Source organism: Oryctolagus cuniculus, chromosome 1, assembly GCF_964237555.1.
Source record: "Oryctolagus cuniculus chromosome 1, mOryCun1.1, whole genome shotgun sequence".
NCBI lineage: Eukaryota > Metazoa > Chordata > Mammalia > Lagomorpha > Leporidae > Oryctolagus > Oryctolagus cuniculus.
Window position 1 is genome coordinate 77251444 of NC_091432.1, and position 15899 is coordinate 77267342.

General features: G+C 43.5%; 1 long non-coding RNA gene across 1 annotated transcript; it reads right to left on the bottom strand.

The window, feature by feature from the left end:
- Positions 1-1993: 1993 nt before the first annotated feature.
- On the bottom strand, positions 1994-10210 carry LOC138850218 (uncharacterized). The gene is made up of 3 exons (XR_011389912.1): positions 9945-10210; positions 9712-9775; positions 1994-2104 (listed from the first exon to the last, which is right to left on the bottom strand). It is a non-coding gene; the product is annotated as an uncharacterized lncRNA (long non-coding RNA).
- Between the last annotated feature and the right edge of the window lie 5689 nt (positions 10211-15899).

The following is a 15899-nucleotide window of genomic DNA, read 5'->3' on the forward strand; positions in this document are numbered from 1 at the left end:
AACAAAAGATTAGTATTTTTAATATTTAAGAATACTTCACATGAAAATGTAAAGTCAAACTAAACTATTGAAAAATCAACATACAATTAACAGAGGAAAATATGTAAGTGGTCAATAAGCATACAAAAATGTGCAATCTCTTTGGAAATGTACCTTAAAAGAAGAATAGAATGTTTATTACCCTTCAGGTTGTCAAAAACAATTAAACTGAGGTGAGTATTGTGACACAGCGGGTAAACCACTGCACTTGGGAGGCCCACATCCCATATTCTGTTTCCAATCCAGCTTCCTGCTAATGGACCCAGGAAGCAGCAGATGAGCTCAAGTACTTAGATCCCTACCACTCTTTTAGGAGACCCAGATTGAGTTCTAGGCTGTTGGCTTTGTCTGGCCCAGGCCTGGTTGTTCAGGTATTCCTGATATTTGAGGAATGAACCAGTGGATGGGCGATCTCTCTCTCCTCTCTATGTGTCTGTCTGCTGTCAAATAAATAAATACTCGGGGGAGGGGGGGAAGTAAGCTTGATAAAATCTAGCACTAGAAAAGTTCGGGGAGTGGGGGTCAGCGCTGTGGCGTAACGGGTAAAGCCACCGCCTGCAGTGCCAGCTTCCCATGTGGGTGCCTGTTCGAGACCTGGCTGCTCCACTTCCGATCCAGCTCTCTGCTATGGCCTGGGAAAACAGTAAAAGATGGCCCAAGCCCTTGGGCCCCTGCACCTGTGTGGGAGACCTGGAAGAAGCTCCTGGCTCCTGGCTCCTGGCTTTGGGTTGGCGCAGCTCCAGCCGTTGAGGTCAACTGGGGAGTGAACCAGCGGATGGAAGACCTCTCTCTCTCTCTCTCTCTCTCTCTCTCTCTCTCTGCCTCTCCCCTCTCTGTGTAACTCTTTCAAGTAAATAAATAAGTAAATAAACAAAAAAGAAAGAAAAAAGAGAAGAAAAGTTCAGGGGAAATGGTGCTCTCAAACTGTTTTTGGGAGTATCAACTGGTAAGGCAATTTTTAGAGGGCAACTTGAAAGTACATGTCAAAACTTTGCATGTCCAGCTGTTTAAACTGGAGAAAAGCTTTGATAAGAACAGGAGGAGGCTCATACAGCACAGCACAGCACAGCAGGGCCAGTAATGCAGACTCCGGGATGAATGCTGTATTTCAAGCCCCAGCTCTGCCACTTACTAGTTATGGGACTTTTGGTGAGATTACCTTAGCTGCCTTAGCAGTGAAACAGGCCTGACAATATATAGTACGTATTTCATAGGGTTGTTTTAAGAAATGACAAGTTGCATGGCTGGCACTCTGGCATAGTGGGCTAGGCCTCAGTCTATAGTGCCAGCATCCCATGTGGCACTGGTTTGTGTCCTGGAAGCTCCTCTTCTGATCTAGTTCTCTGCTGAGGCATGGGAAAGCAGAAGATGGCCCAGGTGCTTGTGCCTCTGCACCCACATGGGAAATCCAGAAGAGGCCCCTGGCTCCTGACTTCTGATCAGCCCAGCTCTGGCCATTGTGGCCATTTGGAGAGTGAACCAGTAGATGGATGACCTTTTTCGCTGTCTCTCCATCTCTCTTTCTGTGCCTCGGCCTCTTGGGTAAATAAATAAAATATTTTTAAAAAATGAAGACTGTAATGTGCTTAGAACAGAGCCTGTTGTAGACTGAGCACTCAAAAGATGAGTATTATTATCATATATTGCATATATGGATATTAGGTGTTATGTATGGACATTAAACATTATTGGGTTCCAATTTTGTGCCACTGTGGTATGTGACTCTATGTGCTGCTGCGGAAAGATCCCAAAGATGCATTGCCAAGTGATGGTGGGGGGATAAAATAAATTTCAGGAACAGTGCTATGGAATGACCCCATTAAATATATGTACGTATAGGACTTGTGTACAGTAGTAAACCAAAGAAGAGCAATAGAGAGGGAGAGAGGGACCTGTCTGCCTGTGTGTAGGCAACAAGGAAACATATCAATTGAGGATGATTAAAAATAATAACCTGGTCTCCAGGCTTTGGATCGGTGCAGCTCCAGCCGTTGTAGCCATTTGGGGATTGAACCAACGGAAGGAAGACCTTTCTCTCTGTCTCTCTCACTGTCTGTAACTCCACCTGTCAAATAAATCAATAAAATCTTAAAAAATAATAAAAATAAAAGCTACTTGGTTTGCTTTCTATTATCATTATGTGATACAGTGAAAATAAACAATGTCAGTGGTAAAGTACTTAGCCCTGCTAGAGCAGACCTCCCCTCCCTTTCCATAACCCTGTATATGTTCCTATATATATAAGTGCATAGAGAAATGTATGGCAAAATTTATAGACAGTACCTAATAAATAGCAGTATAATTTATAGAAGGCAGTGGGATTGACAGGGTTAAGATTTTTTGCTTTTTACTCTCTATTAGCTTATTAAAATTTTTTTGGCAAAGAATATATCCATTTGTTTATAATTACTTACTAGTACAATTAAGTTTTTTTTTCATTTGACAAAACAAATAATATGGTGGGCAAAAGGATTTATTTTGGGAAGTTAGAGAAGTGAGAAGCAATGATAGCATATACTATACCCGCAGGTATTTCAGATCATAGAATATGGGTTAGATAGAACAATTGCATTTTCAGAACTAAATTTCAGAGCTCATTGTCTCCCAAAGGATTTTTAGAGCAACTTCTGAATAGGAGAAACGGCCTGGATAAGCCAATCTGGACACCAAAACAATAGAATTTCTAGAATACCTGATGATTTATTATTGCAAGTAGACTGAAACTTGGTCTGCTCTAAAATTCCCAGTCCTATTCCGTTTGGGGATTCTGTTGGAACTGAATTCCTCCTGACACATTTCCAGTTTAAAACCTAGCTTAGGCCTACTTTACTCTGACTCCTCCAGCTCCAAGTCATTAGTCTTTGCTGCCTGTGGGATCTCCCGAGGGGCCCAGGCAGCGCTCCTGGCTTCTCAGTTACCTCAGCGGCATACCCAGCCATACCGTCTGCCCTCATCTGCCAGGGTTGCTGTTTTTCTGGCTCTGTGTTAATCCCTCTCGTTTCTTCCTAGCCTTGCGCAGCCCCAGTTTGTATGTAGCTGAGCCAGCCCAGGCCTGGGCTTCTGATACCAATCCTGCTGAGGCTAGCACAGAGTCCCAGTCATGGGGTAAGCAGAGGCCGTGGGAATGCAATTGCACTGGTACCAAGAAGAGAGTGATAGGCCCAGAAATGAAGTTTTTTGTCAGGAACCCAGACTTGGGGGTAAGGAATGTGGCCAGGGTGGGCATCTGAGTTGAAGTGGGGCTCATAGAATGAGTATCTTGGGGCCAGTATAGGCAGTGGGTGAAAGGTAAGAACTAAATGTATACAGCAGTTTTAATTCCAAATGTGAGAAAGGATGACTATAATAGAAATATAAGGTGAATGCATGAATGCATCACAGTGGGGCCTAGAGAAGTTCTGAACCTGAGTCAGAAAGACCACGGCCGTGTGGCTCGGAGCAAATTCCTTAATTCTATGAACTTTACCTGTATGTAACCTGAGGTCTTTCTACGCACTGAATGAGCTCAGGTAACACTATATGAGCTTCCAGTCCAGCGTTCAGTAAATCTGATTTTCTCTCCCACCAAAATATTAATGACATAATGAAAACTCACCAGCAACCAGCCTTTCACTAGCCACATCATTCTCCATGGGAGCAGTGGACATACCACATTAAGAGTTCATTTTGGTGGAATGTAGATTGTTTAAAAATGAACATATTTTAAGGCCAGCGCCGCGGCTCACTAGGCTAATCCTCTGCCTTGTGGCGCCAGCACACCGGGTTCTAGTCCTGGTCGGGGCGCCGGATTCTGTCCCGGTTGCCCCTCTTCCAGGCCAGCTCTCTGCTGTGGCCAGGGAGTGCAGTGGAGGATGGCCCAAGAGCTTGGGCCCTGCACCCCATGGGAGACCAGGAGAAGCACCTGGCTCCTGCCATCGGATCGACGGGGTACGCTGGCCGCAGCACGCCGGCTGCGGCGGCCATTGGAGGGTGAACAAGCAGCAAAAGGAAGACCTTTCTCTCTGTCTCTCTCTCTCACTGTTCACTCTGCCTGTCAAAAAAAAAAAAAAAAAAAAAAAGAACATATTTTAAGATATAAAAATGAATAAAGATAACTGGATCAATACAACTGTTACACATGTTGCATAATTTATCTCACTCTTACAGATTTACAATGAGCGTTGCCAAAGAATATGGATATTATAAGGGAAGTGGGAGCAAAGATATCAGGATGTATCCTCATTGATAAATGATATACCATGTACTGCACTGCAATGTTATGGTGACTATACAATGTCACCAGATGACAGGAATTTTTTAGCTTCATTGTAATCCTAAGAGATCACTTTCATACACACATTCCTTTGTTGATCATAATGGCATTCCATGGCACATGAAAAAATTCTTCCAATTCTGTGTTCATTTATATTTCCTGATAAAGTTTTTGTGAAATTTTTACAAAGAGTTTTGCTTTGTTTTTCTTCTATGTCCAAACACTCATTAATAATCCTCATCTTCTTTTGCTTGGAGAATTTAAACTCAAAATATTACTTTGTAATTAGAAAAGAAGCAAAGAAGCCACAAAAATACATGTAAAATATGCCTCCCAACAGATCACTGAGGTGAAAATTAAATTTAAATAGAGATTCACTTTCTCGTTGTGTAATTAAACTTAGTTTTTCTGGAGGAAGTATTTTATTGATGGGATCTTATTATTATGCCTTCTCATTCACAGTAATAATCCAAGTGAATTATCCCATTCAATCATTACTCTTTTATAGCTTATTTTCCTAATTCATTAGACTTATTCTTTTTGCTATATGGTGAAAGCATCACACAATTAAGAAATGCAATATTGTACCTAGATATTACTTAAGATAAATGTGATGAAAATTATGAGCATACCTCATATAATGCACATTATTGAATTTCTAAGTGAAGAAAATGGATGTACTATGATTATTGATGTTGTCTCTTGAATTCTTCCCCCTTTCAAGCCTCTAATGTATTTTAACAGAAAAAAGTCTCAATTATTAAATTCTTTGCATTGCTTATCATAGCCTGTATGGTTTTATGGATAATAAAACTTCATGTTACTTTCTATTTAATTCTAAAAAAAAAAGAAAGAAAGAAAGGAAAGAAAGAGTTCATTGTGGTAGTTGACTTTATTAGCTGTGAGTTATTTGTTCTCAGCCCTTTGTAACACTCCCTCCTCACAAAAACCCTACAGGGTAGGTAGTATTAACATTCCTAGTTTACAAGTGAGAAAATTAAGGCTCAAAGAAGTTCACTAATTTGCTCCCATTGAATTGCTAATACGATATAAAAACAAGATGTGAATACAGTTCTTACTACACCATATTCCTTCTCTAAGCCTGGCATAAAATGTAGACAAGGCAGAACAAGTGAATATTCTAGCAGAGGCATTGATGGAGATGAGTAGGAGGCTTCCTACAAATCACACATTGGATAATGGGATCTAGGGAACATGCTACTGCCAAGACAAGGAAACCCTTCCTCCTTCACCACCAGCAGTGGGTGACAGCATCTGAGAGGAAGCTAATCATAGACGCAATCAGTGTAAACAAACCTGCAGGCTGGGACATTGCCTCATGTTACGAAAGCATCTTGCAATCAAGGAGGACACTTTGGTAATAAATCCAAACAGAAGGGTGATGGGTCAACAGGAAGTCTGAAACCCGCTGAGTCAGTTTGTCCCTGTAGATCCAGCTCTGCCCACTTTAATACCAAATGGTCTGTTCTGGTTCTTAAACAGAAAGCCCTGGGAAGAGGGGAGGACCTGAAGGACACACTGCTGGGTTGGAGGGGAGTGGTGAGGGGTGTTAGAGCACAAAGCACAAAGAGTAAGTAGGCTCTACCCACACAGCTGAATAAAAGCTCTGTATCAGTAAGATTGCCACATTCATATACACGTGACCCTCCCTGCTAGGAGGTGACTGTTCTAGTGGGAAGTCAGGAAGCACCTCCTACAACATACAAGACAGAAAGGGCCTTAGAGATGTAGTCCAGCTCTCTCACTGTGCAGAGAAGAAAACTATGGATCTGGGTCATTGTGGGGAGCAACTCGGACTAGACTAAGTTACTGGAATTAAGACTTATTCTATGCATCTGCTCTCCCACAATATGGCGCTGAGAAGGGAGAAACAGCTTCTACACAGCTGCCTCCAGTTCAACCAATAAACTGTAGGACCTACTCCTGATTGGAGGAGAGCAGCGTACTCGGCGTGTGGGTAGCAGAGTTGGGATTGGTGGAAGAGGACTATAAAGAAGGAGAGAGACAACATGCACCAGGAACATCTAAGGGGAACATCTATCTGAAGGAACACCTGTGCAGCCCCCGAGAGAGCCAGCCGGCGGTGTGCCGCTCCCCCGCGGAAGTGGGGAAAGTGGCAGGGGGGAACCGCCCTTCCACGGAGGTGGAAGGGATGGTAGCCAACCCGGGAAGAACCAGCAGCAAACCCGGGAAGGGCTGAGCAGACAAAAGAACAGCGCAGGGTCCTGTGTCGTTCCTCTACGAAGAGGGGGAGCGACATAATGGTGCCGTGACTCGGATATGAAGCCTAGGCAGGGTTTAGTGTCGTTCCTCCACGAAGAGGGGGAGCGACAGGTCATAAATTGGGTAAACTGCAAATCAGCTGCTCTCCTAAATGTTTGAGGGAGACAGGCAACACTGTTAGTTCTGTGAGGCTTCCTAGAAGGGGAGGGACTGGAGCTGAGCTTTCGTAGAAAAATAAGCTGTGAGTATGTGGTTATATGTGTGTATGTAAGGGAGATATCTGGTTTTAAACTGGATCAAATTGTCCCTTAAAGCTGTTTAGTTTTTTTCTAGTTTTTTTTAATCGCTAAAAGTTCTTTAGCTCTGCAATTACTTGTTTGTGAAGATCTGCCACCAGATGTGACATGATTAGTTGCATAGGCTTTGGAGTCTTACAGACCTGAGATCTTTTATTTTCTGGCTGTGTGATCTTGGTTTCCTCACCTGTAAAATCAGGACAATTATATGTACCATAGTATTAAGTGAAATAATATATATAAAGCCTGTAGCATAGAGCTTGACACTCAGGAAACAACTAGCTTAACTCCTTAAGTATGATAATTACTTACTTATTGACCGATGACACTTTCAGCATGCCCTGAATTCATTCAATTTCCATTAGTTCTTTCATTCAACAGGCACAATGCCAGGAACCATGCTGGACGCTGAAACAGAGCTGTGCACCAGATGGACATGTTCCCTACCCACTCAGAGCAGGTTAGAGGGATTTTGGGTATGTAAGCACATGGCCATATTACAATGGGAGGTACTTTTTTTTTTTAAGATTCATTTTATTTATCTGAAAGGCAGAGTTACAGAGAGAGAAAGAGCTAGATCTTCCATCTCCTGGTTCACTTCCTAAATGGCTGCAATGGCCTGGGCTGGGCTGGGCTGGGCTGGGCCAGGCTGAAGCCAGAAGCCAGGAGCTTCCTCTCCATCCCTCATGTGGGTGGCAGGAGCCCAAGCACCTGGGCCATCTTCTGCTGCTTTCCCAGGCACATTAGCAGGGAGCTGGATTGGAAGTGGAGTAGCTGGGACTCGAACTGGTGCTCATAGGGGATGCTGGCATAGCAGAAGGCAGCTTAACCCATTACACCACAACACCAGCCACAAAGTACACCATTAATAGGAACAAGTGGTAGTCACTGGTGGTCATCTCCATGTGAAGTCTGGACTTGAAGAGCCACATGGAGACCAATGTGACCTGAACTTACCAGGGTGCAGCTGCCCTGGACACCCACTAGTAAAGTCATTACGATTCTGGACAGCTCTAAGCTTGCTCCATATTATCTAAAATGCCATTTTCATTGAATAGCAGAATAATCTGGAAAAAAAGTTTCTCTGTTAATAATCCAGTATCCAGCACAAACTGAAAGAAGCAGTAAAATGCACCTGAGTGTAAGCTTCAGAAAACTTCCTGGCACCTCCTTTCTCCCAGTGTGTCGGATGCCTGTTAGTAGCAAGCATCCAGAGTGGCTTGCAGTGATCCTCATTTCCTGGAACTCATACTTTTGTGTGGTCCCCTCCCACATTGTACCAGGGTGGCCAACAGAAAATAGCTCTGGTGACAGCATGTGGCTTTTGAGGTGAGGTTATAGACACTGCAGCTTCTCTCCTGGAAGCTGTCTTACATATGCTATCTCTTGGACCACTTGCTTTAGGGAAAAGCTGTGTTTGGAGCAGACCTATGGGGAAGCACACATGGCTAAGAACTGAATGAAGCCTCCTGCCACGCCATGTGCATGAACTTAGAAGTGGTTTCTCCTTTCTAGTTAAGTTCTCATCTCATGCAGCCAACAACTTGACTCCATGAAAGGCCGTGGGCCAGAAGTAAGCAGCTAGGTTGCTCCCAGATTTCCTGATCCTCATGAAATGACATAAATGTTGTTTTAAGTGGCGAAGTTTCAGGGTAATTTGTTTTGCAGCAACAGATAACTATTGCAGTGCTCCTCCACTGTGCTTCAAGCTTTCTGCTTCTCCTGTGATAGGGCACTTTTCATGGTCTATTGTAATTTCCTGTTTACTTGTCTGTCTCCTCATTACACTATGTGCTTACTGTCTTTGTACGCTGACCACCTGGCACGTGGCTGACCAAAAAATATTGCTGGGGGGGCTGGCACTGTGGCAAAGAAGGTTGTGCCTCTGTCTGCTGTACCAGAGTCCCATAGGGATGCTGATTCGAGTCCCAGCTGCTCCACTTCTGATCCAGCTCCCTGCTAATATGCCTTGGAAAGCAATGAAAGATGGCCCAAATGCTTGGGTCCCTGAACCCATGTGGGCGACCCAAAAGAAGCTCCTGGCTCCTGGTTTTAAACCAGCCCAGCTCAGGCTGTCCTATTTAGGGAGTGAACCAGCAGATGGAAGATATTCTCCCCCCCCCCCTCTCCTTCTCTTTCTGTATCTTTGCCTTTTGAATAAATAAATCTTTTAAAAAGCAAAAAAAAAAAAAATTGCTGGACGAATACTTTGCATTTGTATATCACATTAGAATTGACCAAGCATTAGAGTATTCATTCTCTTTAGGCAATCCTAAGAGGTAAGTGCTAATACCCTATCTCCATTGAACAGATGAGGAAATTGAGGCACGTTGACTCAAATATCTCCTAGCTAGTAATACATTTAGGATTCAAACCCAAGTCACCAATTCCTATTCTCGGCTTCCTCTCTACTGTATTGCTCTTTATTTAATTTGGTGGGCAGGGGGAGAAAACCTAATCTGGAGAAGGGGGTGGGACCTTACCATGGGTGGAGCTCCCTAGAGGATGGCTCACTAATGAGGCCAGGTCATTGTGGGCCTTCTAACTCACACATACATTTAAAAATCTCATTTAATGCTCACAAAAATCCTAATATGGGAGATTTGTAATTTTCATCACTCATTTATAGATAAGAAAGCCATTTGCAAGATCTCACATCTCTTAAGCACTAGAGCTTGAACTCAAGTAAATATATTCAAACTCCTAGTTCAAGATTCCTATAAAACTCAAACTGCTTCCTTTTCCCAGGACTGGACAGCTGGGTTTGGGCTCCAGGTCCAATACCTGATTGCAACAGAGGAACACAGGGCAAGATGTCATACAGTCTCAGTCAGCAAGCAGACCCAACGCATGGATTCTACCCATATGGCTATGTCTTACCTCACTTTCATGCTCAACTCCAGTTGCTGATTCTCAAGCTCAGGGTTAAAGGTTTCACAACATCCTAATGAAAGGAAATATATTGTCATGGTTAGAATCAGCTTCAGTTTGCTTATCTTTCAAATGGGAAGGATCATCACAGTGATGATTAAATGAGACGATCTATGTAAAATGACTGACACAAAGTAAGCATTCACAAGCAGGTAAGACTCTTCTACCCATCCAGTTCTTACCTATATTTCTATGGATATTTTCTAGGACAAGAGCACATTATTTTATGAGCCTGTCTTCTCCATGTAGACTGATGGCTCAGTGGTATCTGTGAAAGGCAGAGGGAGAAGAGGAAACTTCTTGTGCACCTCTCTAGCCTGAAGGGAGCTCTGCAATACCATTTCTGCTATGTGTCAGCTGCACAGTAGGGCCGGCAGACCGCACCCTTGGAGGGCGGGTTTCATGCTGAGGAGCTAACCAGGGAGAAGAAGCCCCAGCTGTTCTGGGGCCCAAATGGAATGTGGCGCAGAGCTGCCTCACTTCAGGCTGGGCTGGGTAAACTTGGCCTGTTCATTTCCATCCAAGAGACCTTTCACCTTGAGGGCACAGTGAACAGAAAAACATCCCAGAAGCCAATAAAGTCTCATTCTCTAGGGAGCCAGGGAGCAGACAGTTTCTGGGCTGGATATCAGGGACAAATCCAGGAACTGTGAGAGTGAGGGGCGCCTCTGTACTGAGGGCTTCATCTGATCCCAGGAAAGGGAGGGCCAATTCCATGTGCTAGAAAACACAGCTTCCTGCCAGGAAGAGGGTCTGGGCTTTGTCTCCACATGTGTCAGCTCGAGGATGTGGTTGTTGGGGGTTTCATGAATGAGCTGTAGCCATGGCCAGGTTTCAGCAGCAAGTCAGGTGGCTGTGAGTGTCACAGAACTATTCAGTGCAGTTCAGAGCAATTAAACAACTGAATGAGAATCTTAGAGGTATAGACCTTTGGGGAAGCAGGTGGTGTTTTTCTGAAGTTTGCAAGACTTTAGTTTAAATCCTAGCTCTACCACCTACTAACTGTGACTTAGAAGATACTTAACCTCCTAGGGCCTCAGTTTCTTTTTCTGTAATATAATAGTAATAATAAGTATTAATAATGTCTGCTTTGCAGAGCAAGGAATTAAAAGATGTTGTCAAATGTAAAGGTTACAGAGTAAGACCTACTGCCTGATCAGTTTTCAACAAATCAATCCTTTATTATTAAGTCTCATAGGCAAATAGATAGGGAGATTAATAACAGTCACCAACAGGGAAAGAGTATGCATAAAATTCCATACAGCTAATTTGATTATTTTTAACCAGCATACATGGGAGAATTTCCTAAGTGCTAAGAACCAATAATGGCCCCTGGCTGAGACAAACTTAACTTTTGCAACTGAAATAGATAGGTAAGCAAATAATTTCCACAAGGGTTATAAGTGATTGGATGTAAACAAGGGAAAACGCTATGGGAGCAGAGTGGCAGAGTGCAGCAGGTGCTACATTACCTGCTGGTGTTACAAGACGCCTTGCTAAGGAAGCCATCTTGGGCCCCATTGACTGGATCTTAAAAAAGAAATCATCAGGTAGAATGAGTGTGGAAAGTCATTCTGATAATGGGCAGATAGTAAAGATAGTGGGCAGAAAAACACAGAGAAATGAAACAGCTTGGTTAGTGGAATGAGACTGTGGTATCACTGGACATAAGGAACATGATAAAAAATGACTAGCCTCCAGAGACATAAAAGACCTTGCCTACAAAGGAGTTGTGACTTTGCTCTGAAGGCAGTATAGGAGTTTTAGAGCAAAAAAAAAAAAATGATTAATTTGTTTTCAAGAAAGATAACTGGATGGAGGTTGGAGTGCAAAGGGGAAAGACTGGAGACTGGGAGACTATGGAGATAAGATGTATTTAGGTTACATAAAGAGGAAGTTGGTGGGGGGTCAGGAAGAGAGGCTAGACCTCTTGGCTCCTGGTTCAAGCATTTTTGATTAAATTGCTCCTCCTTCTGCATCTTTGAAACTTGCCTACTAAGCAAACCCTGACCTAAAATTATAGTGCTGCTATAAACGGGAACATAAAGAAACAGCATTGTGACTAGATTTGTACTAGCCTGAAGTACTTACTTTTTAATCCATAGTCTGCCAGAGCTTTAAAATACACTCAGCATTTTCTGAACACCCATTTCTAAGGCATGTATTCTCAAGGAATACAAACCCTTACTGATTTTGGTTAATCATTCATCCATTATTTAAATTCATTCATCCATTCATCTATCCATTCAACATTGATCCATCCACAGAAATGTAGCAGCAGCTACTGTGGTCTAATACTTGGTAAAGTCCTGGAGTTATTGAGATAAAAGGAAATTTCTGCCCCTAGAGAACCAGTAGTCTAGTTGAGGAGGAGACAGAAAAGTACAAAGACAGGGACAATGCAATTTGATGATTATTACTCCAATGAGAGGAATGTGCTCAGTGCTATGGGAACTTGGAGCCATCAAGGAAGGAAGGGATGCTAGTGCTGAGCCCTGAAGACCACACTTACTGTAAGTAAAAGGAAGGACATATGCCCTTTGGGGATACAGTGCATTGGTGGGAGTGAATAGAATTTAGAAATTTAGTCCTGAAGCCAAACACATGGTTTGCCCATTTTAATTACGTAAGTCATATTAGTTTAGATTTAATTTATGGCTTCCCTCTGGGTAAATTCCCCCCAAATCACCCAAAAGGCAAAGTTGTCTTGGCATTTTCTGAACTTCTCTTTCAGTGCCTATCTCAGGCAGCCCAATCCCTGGTCCTATGTGCTAAGTTGGTCCTCCAGCAACTAAGAGTCTACTTCAGCCACTCAGGGGGCCCAGGTTCTCAGTCTTTGTCCATTCACTCTCACTTCCTGTCTTAGCCTGTGGACTCAGCTTTCAAATGTCTTTTATGCTGTGACATGGGAAGGCTACTTTTTGTTCCTAACTACTCACCAGCCTAAAGCATTTACCCTGTCAGAGGCTTCTCTCACTGTCACCTCTCCTCACCTTACTTGGTCTCTGTGTGGTGCATGCCTTCACCATTTTTTCCATGGTGTACACACTCTCCCTGCGTTTTTTTTCCATGACACCCCTTCTCTGAGGTCACCTGATACCTCCTTGGCAGTCCCATGGGTACAGCTCCATTATAATACCTGTCAAACACAAGTTAAAACATCTGCTATTTTGGTCTTCCCACCAGACCAAAAGCTTGTGTCCCACTCATTTTTCTCTCTCTAGTTCCTGCACATAATGGCACTAATCAACATTTGAGGAATGAATGAATTCATAAAGGAATGGATAGAATTCTCTGGAATAAACTCGTGTAAACAGAATGCAATGGTATACATTCAAATGTCAATTATAAGAAGCAGGTTAGAGGGACCAGCACTGTGGTATAGTAGGCTAAGCCTCTGCCTGTGGCACTGACATCCAATATGGGCACCAGTTCACGTCCCAGCTGTTCCTCTTCCAGCTCACTACTTATGGCCTGGGAAAGCAGAGGAAGATGGCCTAAGTGCTTGGGCCCCTGCACCCACATGGGAGACCTGGAAGAAGCTGTGGCTTTGGATAGGCTTAGCTCCGGTCTTTGTAGCCATTTGGGTAGTAAACCAGTGGATATCTTGGGTAGGAAACAAGTGGATAGAAAACCTTTATCAGTCTCTCCCTCTCTCTGTCTGTAACTCTGCCTCTCAAATAAATAAAATCTTAAAATGAGGAGGAGGAGGAGGGGGAAGGAGAAGAAGAAGAGGGAGAGGGAGAAGAGGAGGAAGAAGAGGAGGAGGAAGGGGAAGGGGGAGTAGGAGAAGAAAAGTGGTGGTGGTTAGAGAACCAACTTTTTGGGGCCAGTGCTGTGGCGTAGTGGGTAAAGCCACCGCCTGCAGTGCCAGCATCCCATATGGGCACCGGTTCAAGTCCTGGATGCTCCACTTCCCATCTAGCTCTCTGCTATGGCCTGGGAAAGCAATAGAAGATGGCCCAAGTGCTTGGGCCCCTGCCCCAGCGTGGGAGACCTGGAAGAAGCTCCTGGTTCCTGGCTTCAGATCAGCTTAGCTCTGGCCATTTAGGCCAGCTGGGTATGGAATCAGCGGATGGAAGAACCCTCTCTCTCTCTGCCTCTCCTTCTCTCTCTGTGTAACTCTGACTTTCAAATAAATAAATAAATCTTAAAAAAAAAAGGAGAACCAACTTTTGCGATTTCTAGCACCCCTCTATGCTACAGTCCCGGGCCTACATCATTTCTCTGCTATATCTGAGTCATGAGAAAAAGAGATGCTGCTCCCAAGAGCAGAGAGAAGGTAGCATCTCAAAATTGTCACGCCTTTGAGCCCTATTTGGCCTACTTGCTGCAGGCCCATTTCCGTGGGCCTGTGCTTGTGCTAGTTTGTATGGTTCTTATTCATGAACTAGGTACTATTAATGACACACCAGAGCTGATGTTCTACTTGACCTGAATTATGCTTTAACATTAATGCTGTGAAATTCACTGAAGAGAAGAGCTAAATTGAAGTTAATTTTCACTAAAAAGAAAGTGACTGGTCCTGGGGTTATTATTAGAAAAAATCCTGGCCTTTTGTCTAATTTTAAACGTTTTATATTAACATCCCAAAATACTAAAAAGTCTGACTGACTAGCCATGTAAAGCAGATGCTGAGAGTTCTCAGCCAAAGCCAAATATGGGAAAAGTCAAACAGTGTAAACAAATAAATGAATCACAGTGTTGAGTAAACTGCTATTTGGCATAAATCCAAAGTGTCTCTGCAAAGATGCAAGAAATAGCTGTGGTAAATATCTCAGAAACAGATCTGAATTTGATCTGAAAACTTGACTGCAACTGGACTTTGTCCTGCAGAACTAATATATAAAGTTTTCCACGAATACATGTTTGTTCACCAGTTTGTCCAAGGATCATGGGTGAGGCTGCTTCCTGTGCTCCACAGTGGCCTGGGTGAACTGTGCTCCACGAGGGCCTAGGTCATTGTACATGACCAGCCAGAGTCAGTCTGGCCCACAGCCCTGAGAAGCAAAAGTAATACAATCCGACTATGCAGACCAGGGCAAAGGGCTCTGGACTAGGAGTTGGGAAGCTTGGGCTCAAGTCTGGGTTCTACTGTTAAATAGCTGGGTACCACATGTAGCGTTCTTTAAAAGTCCTGTCCTAACCACATGCATTAGTATGCAGCTTGATAGACTTTCATCCAATGTCCAATTTCACATGTAATTGCAATAAGCTTCTGTAATTCATGGAATTGCTTACTTCATAGTCACCCTGTGAATATAGGGAGTGAGAAGGGAGGAAGGAGTGGAGCCTAAGTTTTCCAAAATCTGCCAGAGAACTAGTTTTTGGTGTTGACTGTATTCTAGGCACAGGAAAGAGCTATATTCAAAGAAATGAACAAACACAAGGCATGCCAAGTCTCAGAGGGGATATAAGACAGGGATGTTTTATCTGTAAAACAAGGGAGAAGGAGGAGAATAATATTGATATCTAGCTTTTCTTAAATACTGACTCTTGGCAAGGCACTATTCTAAGAGCTTTATACTTACTGTCTTGTTCAAACCTAAAAATGTCTTATGAGTAGACATTAGCTCCATTTCACAGATGGAGAAACTGAGATATAAAGAGGATTTTTTATTTTTTTAAGGTTTATTTTTATTTATTTGAAAGGCAGACTTACAGAAAGAGAGAGACAGAGCGAGATCTTTCATCTGCTGGTTCACTCCTCAAATGGCCACAACAGCCGGGGTTGGGCCAGACCAAAGCCAGGAGCCAGGAGCTTCTTCCAGGTCTCCCATGTGGATGCAGGAGCCCAAGAACTTGGGCCATCTTCTGTTGCTTTCCCAGGCCATTATCAGGCAGTTGGATCAGAAGTGGGACATCGATGTTGCAGGACATCGATGTTGCAGCTTTATCCACTACACCACAACGCCGTCCTCATAGAGAGGTTTTTTAAAGCAGTCCAAGGGATCTGAGGTCAGACAGTGTGACTGTAGGTCCAACGTGCTTAACCACTGTGATCTTCTGGTTGCTAGAGACCATCTGAGAGGAACATACCAACAGTGTGCTGAGAAGTCAGCTGAGGAGACAGTCACCCCATTCAAGGGGAAAGATTATCCAGACCTTCTGCACCAAGCCTTCAAGGATGGGAAGGA